This window comes from Lissotriton vulgaris, chromosome 2_1 (genome assembly GCF_964263255.1).
Source record: "Lissotriton vulgaris chromosome 2_1, aLisVul1.2, whole genome shotgun sequence".
NCBI classification, from domain to species: domain Eukaryota; kingdom Metazoa; phylum Chordata; class Amphibia; order Caudata; family Salamandridae; genus Lissotriton; species Lissotriton vulgaris.
The window spans coordinates 1,077,856,922-1,077,871,906 of record NC_141687.1 but is presented as its reverse complement, the minus strand read 5'-3'; positions in this window follow the sequence as shown (position 1 = coordinate 1,077,871,906).

Genomic DNA, 14,985 nt, shown 5'->3' with positions numbered 1-14,985 from the left:
GCACAAGGGAGGGCACCAAAGGCAAAATGCAGACCCTAAAATACTGAAAGTAATACTTCACATTGGAGACGCCGATGGCAAAATGCAGGTGTTTGCATATTAGAGGTAATTATTTGCCTTGGATAGGCAAGGGCCAACCATGGCATTTTGAGGCTAAGGGCTTTGGCGAAGCAAACCATTATATAATGCAGGCTCTAAAATACTGGAGGTATTTTTTAACATACAGGCCACCCATGGAATATGGGGAGTAATAATAGCACAATTATGCGACTGGAATGTTGTATGTAATTCTCGTTATAGGGGGGTGTCCATAACAAAATGCTGGCAGTGACACAGTGATGGCAATTCTTAACATATGGGCGGCTCTTGATGCAAATTTTGAAAAAAATGGGGTGACCTCCTGGCAAGTACTACGTCCCACTTGTGGTAGGTAGGTGAGTTCAGTCTGCATAATAGACAGTCCCATTACCAATTAGCCATTGTTCACAGATTTATTCAGTAGCTGGGGATCAAAACCGGCATCCGTCATGCACTGCCAAGTGGGGAGAATGAACTATGCATCCTTTCGTGGCCCCAACACAGATCTCCTTGTATAAAGCCAATGCAGTGGGAGTCACAAAACACAATAATAGGAACATGTTCAGCTCATCTACTACTTGAGTGGGGGCACCAACCGGTCCTGCGAGTTCTGCTGTGGGTTGGGTGTTCCAGGTGTCCACTTCCATCTTTCAGTAGGAGACAAGCAGTCCCCTCTCATCCAGGGGCACCAGTTCGTCCAACAAATACGATTGGAGAAATGTTTCCCAGCACTCAAGAAAATGACGTGGTTGGGTGAACGGGATGCTAGGCCTTTCCCACCCAATTCCCTAGTAGGCCTCCATTATTTTCATAGCATTTTTTTACTCAAACTTTTCTCACTATTCCTGATACATACCACCCGCTGACATAAAGGAAGTTGGTCCCCATGGATTCCATAAATTCTTTTGTGGCAGATCTCTGAAATCTGGACAGAGTTCTCTCAGTTTATTTTAGAAGGCCCTAGCAGTCTGTGCTGTCCCTGGGGTAACGTTTTAAAACTTGTAGATGAGAATTTAGCTCTAACTACAGCAGGTGACTTTGATTGGACAGTCACTAAAGTTACCGCCACCTGTGACGTAGAGTTAGTGTAGTCCTACATCGCTTCTTTTTTTCATGTTGTTGATGACAACACACATGCACCGTTCTTCTTGAAGAAGCAACGTGGATTTCTGATATGCACTGAAAATGTAACTTTTAGTGCTGGATCTTAAAGAGGATGGTTGAACCCCACACATGCCTGCAGCGCCAAGCCCAACAGGGAATAAATATATTTCAAGTTGTCTATTGTGGTAGCCCTGTTGTATGAACAATATCAGAAGCACTAGTCCAAATGCTTTCTGTGAGGCAAGCGTGGCACAGGTCTATGTCATAATTGGCCAATCACAGAAGTGAAGCTTGACCACGGCCATGAGGCAGATCCGGCGGAAAGGTGCCAATGAATGCAGTGGTGTAGCAAGCAGGGCCGGACTGGCCGTAGTGGGGACCGGGCATTTCCCCGGTGGGCCGCAATGGTGGAGAACGATTTTGGGCCCCTAGGGACTGTTTTTGTTACAGGGCCGTTTTTGCAGGAAAGCTGCAAAATCAGCCACTGTAACAAAATCGGCCGAAAACAGCTCTGGCAAACAGCTCAGCCGCTCCCAGGGGGGGTGGCTGAGCTTTTTTCCAGGGTCAGTTTTGGTTCCCAGTCCGGCCCTGGTAGTAAGGTCAGGTGGTACCCGGTGCGGAACAAGTCTTGTAACCCCGCCCCCCCCCGCCCACATTAAAATTATTAAAATAAGGGAAAAAAAGATAGTTACACATATTTTTGCCATTTTGTCACCCCCATCAGTGATGACACCCGGGGCAGCCTGCTCCCACCACACCCCCCTTCCTACACCACTGAATGAAAGACTTTCCTCTGGCCCGTAGCCGACCACAGGTAAACTTGCGAATCTGATGCATTCGATTTTGCTAATAAATGGAAAACCAATGCCCGGCAGGGCTTCTCCATAGGAAAGACTCAGAGAAGCAAGTCCAGAAAGAACAAACTGTTCAACGGCCCAGAGAACGCGGCAGGGTGTCTCGCTCTGCCTCAATGCGCCTCGTGGCAAAGACCAGTTTTTCCATCCAAAAGCATCCTAACAGGAGGGGGTTGTAGAGACAATACAGCCTCTGGGCAAAGCAGAACTAGTCGCCATGTCGCTTGCGTCTGTGCGAAACGGCGTTGGCGCAGAGCCTTGACAAGCAGCTCTTGACAAGCCCATCTGTGTATAGATTAGAACTTCTTTTAATGATTTCTTTTTAATTTTAGTATTTAAATATAATCCAAACCATGGCTTTCAAAGTGGAGCAGCCCTCTGTATCATTGGTACTGCACTTAGTGCTAGGGGAGGCAAGAAGCATGAAGGCAGTGTCAGGATTCAGAACAGAAAGTAAGATATTAGACGTGGAGCACAGGCAATTATGTGGGGTGTTATTCTTAATTCATCTAATTATCAATTATTTTGGAAACCGATTGATGATTATAATTGCATTATAATTATAAATATGTTTTCTTTATATGTTGCATAACTAACTCAGTTTTTAGAGACATGAAAGGAGAACTTAGTTAGGAGCTTTTATGTATTCATTACATATATAATTAAGCTTTCTTTTCCAATTTTTATTTACAGTAACATATAAGAATGTTGAATTTACAGGCACCTCTATTATAATTATGCATGTTTTCCTATTTTTAATCTGTACCCTTTTCGGTGCTCTTTTTTGTATAATCTCTTACAATATCTTAAAACTCAATAAAATATTTTGATCGCAAAAAAACAAACAGAAAGTAAGATAAACCTCAATTCAAAGACAGCAAAAGGGGGCTTAGGCTGAACAAAGGGTCAACACTGTGATGTCATGTGGGTCAAGAGGAGTTTGATGTCACTTCCCCACTCCTTGGAATTGTGGGGATTTCAAGTCCGAGCCTATTGTGAAGCGTCAATGTTTTCTTATTAAAGCTGTCTAGAAGCCGAGGCAAGCAAGAACCTGGTCGGCGCTCGAAGACCGATGAAGCTGAACAAACAACACATGATATGTTGGAGATTTTATGACTTAGAATTGGAATCTAGCCCTTGCAGAGACTGAAACTGCAGTCAACACAGTAAAATCGACAGCACAGTTAAAAAACATAGATGTCATAAAAGCGGGAGCCCTCACAGGCAACATTTGACCTTGTAAAGTTGGATTTTACTGAGCTCCATAGTTGTTATCAGGGCAATCTACTCCAGCCATAGCTTTGGGTCCCGGAATCTTTATCACTTTCACTGTTGGACACGTTTATGAAATAAATAAAATTGAAGAATGCTCGAGTATTGTGAGTGTCAAGCCTTTAGCACATTGTAGAGAAGACAAATTTTGTCCATAAATTCTGTTTTTCTTTTTTTCATCAGAACGCAGAAATTATACAAATCAGCCTCGTTGTACATATGAAACTGATCGGGTAAAGAAATAATGTTCCCATCCACCAATTGCTAAAGGAACAAATGATGGACGGAATGCTGAGCAATGCAAACATTCACCCTCACTGCCGCAGTCATAAAGATCTGGGCTTAATCCATCGTTTTTTTGCTCAAAATGCCACCCCAGTTTGGACCCAGCCATATGTAAATCCGTCCTGACCCTTTTCTGCATGGGAACACTCCAGCCCGAACTTCCAAGCCAGGTCCTCCCTGGACTGGAAACAAGCATCCTGGGACCAGTTTTGGGGCATCAGCCAGGCTAAACTGAATCCAGTGGTGCAGTGAGCACGGGACCCAAGTCTGGGTATACCCTTCGCACTTAAGGCTGGGTACAAACTGGAATGGCATGGGGAGCAAAAAAATGATGGATGTAGGCCCAGATCTCTGTAATTGGGCAAATGTGTGACACTTTTTTCTGCATTCTGTCCATTAATTGTTCTTTTTGCATTTGTCACTCCGAGTGGGATGAGTATGCTCTGACGCGTATCCCATGCTCTCCCTGCAACTGGAGCCAAGCTAGCTTGGCTGATGAGAGGTGAACCCCAAAAACCGGTCCTAGGATGCTAATTTCCAGTCCAAGGGGGACCTGGCCTGGCAGTTCGGGCTGGACTGTTCCTGTTGGGAGCAGGGTCAGGACTGATTTGCATATGGCGGGGTTCACACTGGAATGGCATGGGAGCAAAAAAATGATGGAACTAGGCCCAGATCTCTGTACAGGGGTGAATGTATGACATTGTTATGCTTTCTGTTCATCAATTGTTCTTTTTGCATTTGTCACCCCAAGTGGGACGGGTATGCCCAAACGTGGGTCCCGTGCTCCCCATGCCACTGGAGTCAAGCTAGCTTGGCTGATAAGGGGTGAAACCCCGAAACCGGTCCTAGGATGCTTGTTTCCAGTCCAGGGAGGACCTGGCCTGACAGTTTGAGCTAGACTGTTTCCATTGGGAGCAGGGTCAAGACTGATTTGCATATAGCTGGGTTCAAAATGGAATGGCATGGGGAGCAAACAAAATATGGATTAAGGCCCAGATCTCTGTACTTTGGGGAATGTACGACAATGTTCTGTATTCTGTCCATCAATCGTTCTTTATGCATTTATCCACCCAATGGTGCCACCAGCCAATGATGCAGGTTACCCATTGGTGAGAGCCAACCATTGGTGCAGGCTAACCAATGGTACGAGCCAACCAATGGTGCAGGTTTCCCAATGGTGCGAGCCAACCAGTGGTGTAGGCTACCTAATGGTGCAAGCCACCTCTTTGGCACAGGTTACACAATGGTGCGAGCCATCCAATGGTGCAGGCTAACCAATGGTGCAGGTTACCAATTGAGCGAGCCACCCAATAGTGCATGCTACCCAATGGTGCGAGCCTACTCAATGGTGCATGCTATCCAAATGGAGTGAGCCACCCAAGGGTGCATACTACCCAATGGTGCAAGCCACCCATTGGTGCAGACTACCCAGTGGTGCGAGCCATCCAATGATGCAAGCTACCCACTTGTGCGAGCCACCCATTGGCGCAGGCTACCCAATAGTGCGAGCCATCCAATGGTGCAGGTTACCCAATGGTGCGAGCCACCCAATGGTGTGAGCCATCCAATAGTGTAGGCTAACCAATGGTGCAGGCTACCCAATGGTGCAAGCCACCCAATGGTGCATGCTACCCAATGGTGCGAGCCACTCAATAGTGCATGCTACCAAATGGTGTGAGCCACCCAATGGTACATGCTACCAATAGAGAGAGCTGCACCCATTGGTGCAGGCTACCTATTGGGGCGAGCCACCCATTCAAGTAGGCTACCCAATGGTGCAGCCATCCAATGTTGCAGGTTACCTATTGGAGCGAGCTACCCAATGGTACAGGCTATCAAATAGTGTGAGCCACACAATGGCGTGGGCTACCCAATGGTGAGGGCCACCGAATGGGGCAAGTCATCCAATGATGCAAACTACCCAATGGTGCGGCCATCCAATGTTGCAGGCTACCCATTGGAGGGAGCTATCCAATGGTACACACTATCAAATAGTGCGAGGCACACAATGGTGCAGGTCACCCAATGGTGAGAGCCACTGAATGGTTTAAGCTACCCAATGATGCAAGCCTCCCAGTGGCTCTAGGGAAGAGGAGAGTATGCATAATTTAATGGGAAACCATAGCGACAAACCTGGTTTACATGGAGGAAACAGCGAACACCTGAGAACCTCCTTAGGACTAAGGAATCCCACCTGAGGGTTGAGCCTATCCTAACTAGATCTTTCTACAAATGAACATGCACTGCAGAATGAGAGGCCCTTCCAGAGGGAACCAACCTGAGGGATGCATTCTGAGGGAACTAGCCTGAAGGTTGAACCCACGTGTGTTCATAAGAGCGGGCACTCCAGATGAGGGGACCAGTCTGAGGGATGTTGCCTACTAGAGCAAGTCTTAGGGTCGAACCCTGATCAGTTTTAACATCAACATACACTCCAGACTAAGGAAAGCAGCCTGAAGATTGAAGGCAAACTTGGCTTCACTTGAATATGAACACCAGGCCAGAACAACCAGCTTGAGGGAAGCATCCTGAGGGATGCAGTCTGAGGGCATCCTTAAAGGGTTAAAGCCACACCGGTGTCACATGAACATGTACTCCAGACTGAGGGAAGCATCCTGAGGGATTCAGTCTGCGGGTATCTGACTAATGGGTTAACGCCGCATGGCCTTCATAGGACCATGCACTGCAGACTGAGAGAACCGGCCAGAGGACTAAAGCCAGACCGGCCTTCATAGGAACATGTACTTCAGACTCAAGAAACCAATCTAAAGGCTGAGCTGGAACAAAACCGAAACACAGACCTGGCGATGGAAGCGGCTGGACGCTCGAGATACATTGGTACTTTCACAAACTCTGTGTGGTCTTTGGGACGTGGTGCCTGGTCCAGGCACTCTCTATTTTACTCCATTGGGGATATCAACAACCTATACCTGTATGTAAAGGCTTCACAACATGGCCTGCTTTGGTGCATTAACGCAACCTTGTGTCAATATATCTAAATGCCTTCACTTTACCAATGCGGCTATACCTTAGTGTTCGAATGTATGGCATGAAATCAGTGTTTTGTAGCAAGGGGGCACCTGGCATGGACACATGATGCTCTACACCTTCCCATGCCAGCCAACCCGTATCTGCAATATACATTGTGATAATGCTTTTATAAATGCAATCAACACAACGACAAAGGGGGCGTCATCGGAACATTTATGAGCCTAATACATCTTGTCGTATTAGATTTAACATACTTGTATCTACATATTACTATAGAACTAGAACCCACAAATGTACAGTCTCTTGTTAAAGAACTGGACCACAAACAATCTCTAGAGGTATCTGTTGGAACGAATTAGTTCAACGTACATGTAATAACTGCTTTTAATTGAATTTCACTTCTGAGTACGAATATTGAGAGTCTCACCATTCTTATTTTTTCTTTGTTTTTACTTTTCTCTTTTTTACCCACTCTCTCCTATAACGGCATCTAGAATAGAGAGTACCCTGAGCTACACGCCAGGCTTTGAGTTGAGGCGCCGCGTTCCGTCAGTTGCGGGTAAGCCTGCACTATGAGTTGCACCAGTCTTACCTGTTCCCACTGTTCCTCACAGTGGTCATGGGTTATCTCTACGGGTGCGTAAATCTGACCTGCCACATTCCACTGTGTTTGATCGGTTTGGTGACATACCCCGAGTTGGTTTATATCCCAGCTGTTGTGTTGATATGTTTAATTACGTAAATCTTTCTTTTACGTGACCGCTAGTGGATCCCCTTCCTGGATTCATATTGAACCACTAGATGTTGTTTAGTACTCCACATTTGTTTTGGAACACTTTCTAAGCAGAAGCACCACTTACATAGGTCCTGATGAATGCCGCAACACCTCTGTGGAGGGTCATAGGCAGAAACATGTTGACCTACCATGCAGACAAACCTCAGCAAGTTTAATAAGCCCTGCCATTTTCGTTTGTTTGAATCCTTATCCAGGGACGCATGAATAGATGTATTTGTGTACCCTTTAGCCAATTTTGACCATCACGTTTTCTCTTACACTCTGCTTACTCCACCACTCCTAACTCATTATAAGGGCATTGATTATACCTCAAAAAACATCCGTTTAACTCCTCCCTCTAGTGAGGGGGTTGTAGCCCGCATCGTGACCAGGTTCCACAGTGCAAGGAGGTTCCCGATGATGAAGCATGCCACCTATGGTGGGCGAGGGAAATCATCCTTTAAAAGGAATATTCCACTCCAGCTGTGTCATACTGAACCCACTCTCTCGCTTCTAGGTTCAACCCAGGTGTTTTGTTTGTGTTAAAAAAGAAACAATAGCGTTAAGACAGTCAATTGAAACACTTGCTCAGATCCTGTGATGAAAAAGAAAGATCAGTGAGGTCCAGTACCAATGTACTGCCTTGGCCCCCTTGCACAAATAGTGCCTCTGACTTAGATCTGAACGATATCCTGACCAATACCAGTAGCGTTCAGAACAGTGCTTTGAATGGGTCGGTACTGTCCGGTACTGAGTACTGGCACTTTTTTTTTTTAAGGAAAGTACCGGCACTTCTCAAGAGTGAGTAATACTTTTAACCCCTTCGCTGCGGCGGCTATATCCACACCACTGGAGTCAAGCTAGCCGGGCTGATGAGAGGTGTTACCTCGAAACCGGTCCGGTCCTCGGATGCTTGATTCCGTTCTGGGAAGGACATGGCTTTTGTAGTTCGGACTGGACTGTTCCCATGGGGCACAGGGTCAGAGCTGATTTGCATATCGCCATTGTCTAACCCGGGGTGGTGTGGAGTGCAAAAAAACGATGGATTTGGGCCCAGATCTTTGGACTGGGTTGAGTGTGTGACATTGATCCACATTCGGTCCATCACCTGTTGTTTTTGCATATTCCGCCGCAGCGCTAAAGGGGCGGGGCGGCCGTGCGGCGGCCGCATGCTGGTGACAGAACCGCTCCGTCACCAGCCGCGGTTGAGCTGTGCTGGTGACGGAGCGGTTCCGTCATGACCCGCCCCTCTCATTAGAACTGCCGCACAGGCGCGAAATCAGCGCCGCGCAGGCGCGGCGGCTGGGCCATGACGGAACCGCTCCGTCATCAGCACAGCCCAACTGTAGCTGATGACGGAGCGGTTCCGTCATCAGCAGGGGAGGGGTTAATTGGAGAGTATCAGCACTTCTTATAAACAAGCAGATACTCTGGTACAGAGTACCTGCACTTCTATTTTTCCATTTCAAGCACTGGTTCAGAATATGAATTAATACTAAAAGTGCGCGAAATTGTATACTTTTTTATCATAAAAAGTCGTGGTAGTGTTAGGTGTCAATTACGCGAAATGCACTTTGGGGTATGTTGCGTGAATATAGAACGCACCTTGGGTATATCCTTCTAGCTCAAAAGCCAGTCGAGGTGCCAGCAAGGAGATGTATCTATCACGTGGTACTCTTTGGACTGAGACTGTCCCAATGCGGTGATCGGAGTGTGCTACATGCTGTTTCGAGCTGAGTTCATTCAGCATTTCATTCAACCCAGATTTACAAACTATGACAATTGGAAAGGGGAGAAATGACAACGCCTATTACGTAAAGCGTTTGGAGGCTGCAATGCTACCACACCGTGTGTGATACATATTCGATAAGCAGAGTAGGCTGCAACGGATCCGCACAGAAGCCAGCATGAGACACTAGGAGGCGCTCAACAGTTGTGTTTTTGTTCTCTTCCTCCCCGCTGCAGTCCCAGCAGCCTCATCGCTCAGGACAGACCCGCACTCAGAGAGTGGCACAATCAGGCACTGTTCGGGTCTGCTGTTAATTCTGTGAGCTACCAGGCTCGAGGCACAGCTAGGCTTGCCCTCTCTACAGGCTGCGTGTTCCTTCCTGCCGTGAGGGCCTGCCATGGATGCTGACTGCAGAAAGACACAGGCTGCAAGGAAGGCAAGGCCGGCTGCACCGAACTCCAGACTGACTGCATAGTGTGTCAGGCTGGCTGCAGAGTTGGTCAGTCTGGTGGCAGAGTGGGTCAGGCTGGCATCAGAGTGGGTCAGACTGGCAGTAGAGTGGGTCAGGTTGGCAGTACAGTTGGTCAGGCTGGCTGCAGAGTTGGTCAGGCTGGCTGCAGAGTTGGTCAGGCTGGCGACCGCGTGGGTCAGGCTGGCATCAGAGTGGGTCAGCTGGCAGTACCGTGAGTCAGGCTGTCTGCACAGTGGGTCCGGCTGGCAGCAGAGAGAGTAAGGCTGGCAGTAGAGGAGGTCAGGCTGGGTCGGGTTGGCAGGATAGTGGGCCAGGTTGGCAGCAGAGTGGTCCAGGCTGGCAGAGAAGGGGGCAGGCTGGCAGTAGAGTGGGTCAGGCTGGCTGCAGAATCTGTCAGATTGGCAGTACAGTGGGTTAGGATGGCAGTGGAGTGGGTCAAACTGGCAGTAGAGGGGCAGGATGGCAGTAGAGGGGGCAGGCTGGCAGCATAGTGGGTCAGGATGGCAGCAGAGTGGGTCAGGCCGGCATCAAAGAGGGTATTCCTTGCAGTACAGGGGGCAGGCTGGCAGTACAGTGGGTCAGACTGGCTGCAGAGGAGGTCAGGCTGGTAGTTCAGTGGGTCAGGGTGGCATTGGGGTGGGTCAGATTGGCAGTTGAGGGGCAGGGTGGCAGTAGAGGGGCAGGCTGTCAGCAGAGAGGGTCAGGCTGGCATCAGAGTGGGTCGGGCTGGCAGTAGAGGGGTCGGGCTGGCAGTATAGGGGGCAGGATTGCAGTGGAGTGGGTCAGGCTGGCTGCACAGTGGGTCAGGCTGGCAGCAGAGTGGGTCAGGCTGGCAGAAGAGGGGGCAGGATGGCAGTAGAGTTGGGTCAGACTGGCAGTAGAAGGGGCAGGCTGGCAGCAGAGTTGGTCAGGCTGGCATCAAAGGGGGTCCACTTGGCAGTGCAGGGGGCAAGCTGGCAGTAGAGGGGGCAGACTGGCAGTAGAGTGGGTCTACCTGGCATTAAAGTAGGTCCGCCTGGCAGTACAGTGGGTCTGGCCGGCAGTAAAGTGGGTCGGGCTGGCAGTAAGGTGGGTCAGGCTGGTAGTGCAGTGGGTCAGGATGGCAGTGGGGTGGGTCAGACTGGCAGAACTTTGGGTCAGGCTGGCTGCAGAGGGCATCGGGCTAGCTGGAGAATGGGTCAGGCTGGTAGAACAGTGGGTCAGGCTCTCAGCAGAGAGGGTCAGGCTGGCTGCAGTATTAAGAAGGCTCCATGCAGTAAGGGATCAGCTGAATGCTCGAATTGCCATGCCGGCTTCAGGAACGGCCCAAGCAGGCTGCAGGAATAAGCAGGCTTGTGCAAGGGGACCGAAACGTTGCACAAACAGCCAGGCCACGGACAGGATGGGGCAGGCTGCAAAAAGGATCAGGCCGGCGCAAAGTCACAATAGCAAGGGCCTCGGTGGGTAAATTGAAAATGTCTGGGCTTCATATTTTTCCTTCTCTAAAAGTAGGTGTTATCTGAGTACATATTGATAAGGAATGAGACTCCAGCAATGAATACAAATCGTGTCATATGTTCCTAAAAACAACATTTTTAACAGTTGTACACGAAAATGGCACCTGGATTACTGGTTAGAACCCCCTCTCACTCAGGAATGCCCCCACCCCATTCTCAACCCAGAGCCAGTTAGGTGTGTATTTTAGTCAGTCGCCCGGTGCGTTTTAATTCCTGATGTCAGTGGTAGACAGTCAGGGCAGTAATCTGTGTGCCTGTGTGCATGTGTGACTTAACTCTCCTACTAGGGAACCTCAATATTTAATAGACCCTCTAAATCCCCCATATTTTACGACAGCAGAGCAAATGCCCTATTAGGTTGGCTGATTTTACAGCAAATGGGATCAGTCAGCAGGGAAGGCATTCTGGAGATAATCTATGGTCCAATTTAGGGGAACATGATGATTCTGGAATGTATTGTTAACACTTATGTTTGGCCTCACAATTATGTTCATACATCTTTTCAGAAAGAAAACCCATGAAAATGGGCCCCACAATGATACATATTAATTCAATATAACGCAAAAGCACAGTCTTCTTGTCATCCACTTTTCTCCTTCTTCTTTCCAAATGTTTTGCCTGTGTCCCGCTCTAAAGTTATTTTAACCCAGAAAATATTACAATGTGCTGCACCATCCCTCTGTTGACAGTACAAGTTGACCTGTTGGGCCATCCTCCAAGATAAGATGGTCGTCTAAGGACTTCCTACACTACCAAACTTCTAGTGACGAGGTTTCACCATTGGGTTTCAACTTTACTGGAAAGACCAGAAATTCTGTTCTAACTTCCTAGTATATGACTTAATGAACCCCAGTTATTGACACTACCCAACTCTTGACCCCTGTATGTGCAGAACCTAACTCATTTGACCGATTCGACTTTCACTTCAGCTTTGCACAGTGCTTTATTCCATCCTTATCCAAAATAAGATTCCATCAATCCCTGTTCTCATATTCATCTAGCCCAAGAGCTAGGCTCTGTCCGTTACTCAGTAAATATTTCCTACGTTGAAATCGAAATCTACGCCGACTTATCTTAAAATCCATCCTTGCCCAGAATTTATTGAATCGCAACTAATAGGTTTGAAGATGCTAAGATGCAGACATGATCTATTGCAGATCTTAAACTAAACTGGTCCCAGGATGCTTGTTTCTGGTCCAGGGAAGGCATGGCTTGGCAGTTCGGGCTGGACTGTTCCAATGAGGCACAGGGTCAGACTGATTTGCATATGGCCATGTCTGAACTAGGGTGGCAGAGTGGGCTAAAGAACGGTGATGGATTAAACCCTGATCTGTTGACTGGGTGTGAGTGTTTGATTGGTTTAGATGCTCCGTCCATCACCACCCCCTTTTGTACCGCTTTGTTCGCCAAAAGTTGGCAGGGTATGCTCAGACGTCAGTCCCTTGCTCACTTTGCCACTGGATTCAAGCAAGCCTGGCTGAAGACGGCTGTAATGCCAGAAACCGGTCCTAGGAAGCTTGTTTCCGGTCCAGAGGCGGCATGACTTGGCAGTTCGGGCTGGACTGTTCCCATGAGGCACAGGGTAAGACTGATTTGCATATGCCATGTCTGAACTGGGGTGGCAGAGTGTGCTAAAGAACGGTGATGGATTAAACCCAGATCTGTTGACTGGGTGTGAGTGTTTGATTGGTTTAGATGCTTCGTCCATCACCACCCCCTTTTGTACCGCTTTCTTCGCCATAAGTTGGCAGGGTATGCTCAGACGTCAGTCCCTTGCTCACTTTGCCACTGGATTCAAGCAAGCCTGGCTGAAGACGGCTGTAATGCCAGAAACCGGTCCTAGGAAGCTTGTTTCCGGTCCAGGGACGGCATGGCTTGGCAGTACGGGCTGGACTGTTCCCATGAGGCACAGGGTCAGACTGATTTGCATATGCCATGTCTGAACTGGGGTGGCAGAGTGGGCTAAAGAACGGTGATGGATTAAACCCAGATCTGTTGACTGGGTGTGAGTGTTTGATTGGTTTAGATGCTCCGTCCATCACCACCCCCTTTTGTACGGCTTTGTTCGACATAAGTTGGCAGGGTATGCTCAGACGTGAGTCCCTTGCTTACTTTGCCACTGGATTCAAGCAAGCCTGGCTGAAGACGGCTGTAATGCCAGAAACCGGTCCTAGGAAGCTTGTTTCCGGTCCAGGGAAGACATGGCTTGGCAGTTCGGGCTGGACTGTTCCCATGAGGCACAGGGTCAGACTGATTTGCACATAGCCATGTCTGAACCGGGGTGGCAGAGTGGGCTAAAGAGCGGTGATGGATTAAACCCAGATCTGTTGACTGGGTGTGAGTGTTTGATTGGTTAAGATACTCCTTCCATCACCACCCCCTTTTGTACCGCTTTGTTCGCCATAAGTTGGCAGGGTATGCTCAGACGTGAGTCCCTTGCTCACTTTGCCACTGGATTCAAGCAAGCCTGGCTGAAGACGGCTGTAATGCCAGAAACCGGTCCTAGGAAGCTTGTTTCCGCTCCAGGGACGGCATGGATTGGCAGTTCGGGCTGGACTGTTCCCATGAGGCACAGGGTCAGACTGATTTGCATATGGCCATGTCTGAACTGGGGTGGGAGAGTGGCCTAAAGAACGGTGATGGATTAAACCCAGATCTGTTGACTGGGTGTGAGTGTTTGATTGGTTTAGATGCTCCGTCAATCACCACCCCCTTTTGTACCGCTTTGTTCAACATAAGTTGGCAGGGTATGCTCAGACGTGAGTCCCTTGCTCACTTTGCCACTGGATTCAAGCAAGCCTGGCTGAAGACGGCTGTAATGCCAGAAACCGGTCCTAGGAAGCTTGTTTCCGGTCCAGGGAAGGCATGGCTTGGCAGTTCGGGTTGGAGTGTTCCCATGAGGCACAGGGTCAGACTGATTTGCATATGGCCATGTCTCAACTGGGGTGGCAGAGTGGGCTAAAGAACGGTGATGGATTAAACCCAGATCTGTTGACTGGGTATGAGTGTTTGATTGGTTTAGATGCTCCGTCCATCACCACCCCCTTTTGTACCGCTTTGTTTCCGGCCAGGCAGGACCTGGCTTGGCAGTTCGGTCTTGACTGTTCCCATGAGGCACAGGTTCAAGACTGATGTACATATGGCTGGGTCTAAACTCGGATGGCATGGTGGGCAAAAGAACAATGGACTTAACCCAGATCTATTGACGGGGGGAGGGGAATATTTGATTTGCTCTGCATTCCGTCCATCATCTGTGTCTATTGTTTCATCACAACATAGTCACAAGATTTCAAAGCCAAACTCTACACACTCAGTCAGTCCTGCATGGCTTGCTCCTTTTTGAGCTTTCTTCAAAATTCCAAACTAAAGTTTCATCATGGCATTAATTATTTTGAACATTCTCACAATGCACTTATGTATGACTGGTCTCCTTGGCTCAGTCTCTTGAAGGCCTTCCAACTGAAGCATCACAGTGCTCAAGGCCAGCCGCTAATAGGTCTAAGGGGAAGTGGAGAGTGCAGTGTGTGGTGGACCTCTGTTGCGGAACGGAAACTTCCGGCAGGTAAGAGTTAACCACATGTCAGCTTGGCATGTGATTAACTACCCAGGCGCTACCTCCCTTGATAGTGGCTGGTCTGCCTACCTCTGGCCGACGTGACTTTCAGAGCCACTGGACTTGCCTGAAGACTATAACTCGCAGTAGGCCAGAATCATTCCACTCCTCAGAGAGTTCCAAAACTCTGCAGCCTCAAACCAATGCTCATCTACCACACAAACTCCCCATGCGCCCTTCCCCTCCATCCCCATGGAAGAAAACACGCTGACTTGCAGAGACGACGTGTTCCCATCTATCTATCCGAAAACATCAACATCTCTGTTCTGAAGACTCAAAACATATCTCTGAGGTTTCAAGGTCAGGTGAGCTGAAG